Below are 1738 nucleotides of genomic sequence, written 5' to 3' on the forward strand. Positions count from 1 at the left end.
ACATATATGTTCTAATAACTTTTGATGAGGGTGCCAAGACCATTTATGGTAAAAGGAACGTTTTGAACAAATAGTTCTGGGAAAACCGGATATCTACATGCAAATGATTGAAGCTGGACCCTTACCTATTACCATACACAAAAAAATTACAAAATGGATCAAAGACTTAAACATAAGAGCTAAAACTATTAAAAAAAGAAAATATAGGGGAAAGCTTCATGGATTTTGTGATGATTTCTTGAATATGACACAGGCTTTAAAAGAAAAAAAATAGGCAAATTTGACTTTATCAAAACTATAAACTTTTGGGCGTCAAAGGACACATAAACAGAGTAAAAAAGCAATCCACAAAATGGTAGAGAATATTTGCAAAATACATATCTGATAAGGGATTAATATCCAGAGTAAAAACAGAACTCCCAAAACTCAACAACAAAAACTAACAACCCAATTAAAAATAGGCAAAGGACTTGAATAGATATTTCTCCAAAGAAAATATACAAATGGCCAATAAGCACATGAAAAGATACACATCACTGATCATTACAGAAATGCAAGTCAAAACCACAGTAAGATACAACCTCCTACCCATTAAGATGACCATTACCAAAGAAGAAAAAGAAAAAGAAAATAGTAAGTGTTGACAAGGATGTGAATAAATTGGACTTGTGCATCGCTGGTAGGATGTGTGTGGTTTCTCAAAAAAATTTTAAAATAGAAGTACACCCCATATGGTCAGGCAATTCCACTTCTGAGTATATACCCCCAAAGAACTGAAGGCATCTACCGCATACCCAGGAACATTTGAAGAGCTATTTGTACACTCATGTTCATAATAGCGTTATTCACAATAACCAAAAGATGGAAGCAACCCAAGTGTCCATTGATGGGTGAATGGATAAACAGAATATACTATATACATACCATGGAATATTATTCATTAGTAAAAGGAAGGAAATTCTGCTCCCTGCTCAGCCGGGAGTCTGCTTCTCCCTCCCTGGCTCATACTCTCTCTTTCTCTCTCACATGTACGCACGTGCACACACACACACACACACACACACACACACACGAGCAAAAATAAATAAATAAATAATCTTTTTTTAAAAAGGAAGGAAATTCTGGCACATGCTGCAACACAGATGAACCTTGAAGACATTATGCTAAGAGAAATAAATCACAAAAAGACAAAAACTGTACGATTGTACTTAGATGAGGTATCTAAAGTAGTCAAATTTGAGAGCCTGGCCCAGCAAGATGGCACCAACTGCATCATTGCTCCTGTTCTGCAAGCTGCTGGCTCTGGCTGGGCTCCCAAGAGGCTCTTCAACCTGATCAAAATTCTACATTCAAAAGCCACCACATGATAGACCTGACTGGCTGAGAGTTGGACTGATCTTGGCCACCTCCACCTTCTTGTGGGTCTCTCTCATCAAACAACATGATGAAGATGTTTTAGTTTATCAGAGAAGAAATGGTTGGAATAAACTATTGAAATACTAATGTGGTATGCTCCAAATAGTGATTATACCATTTCCTTTGGATCCACCAATGTTCTGGGTCGTAAATGTGACAGAAAAAGTGATATGTGAATGGATGTCAAGTCAGCATTTGTGTTTTGCGCCATCAAAATGAAAAAATAAAAATACTCTTGTATTCTTAAAAGTAAATAAAGTTAAAAAAATAAAGTAGTTAAATTCATAGAGACAGGAAGTAGAAGGTGGTTGCCAGCAGCTAA

General features: G+C 36.2%; 1 pseudogene; it reads left to right on the forward strand.

The window, feature by feature from the left end:
- The first annotated feature begins 1257 nt into the window (after positions 1 to 1257).
- LOC111147169 lies at positions 1258 to 1503 on the forward strand (annotated as a pseudogene).
- The last annotated feature ends 235 nt before the right edge of the window (positions 1504 to 1738 follow it).

The sequence above is a fragment of the Enhydra lutris genome, unplaced genomic scaffold, assembly GCF_002288905.1.
Source record: "Enhydra lutris kenyoni isolate GAN:26980312 unplaced genomic scaffold, ASM228890v2 scaffoldscaffold15, whole genome shotgun sequence".
Lineage (NCBI taxonomy): Eukaryota > Metazoa > Chordata > Mammalia > Carnivora > Mustelidae > Enhydra > Enhydra lutris.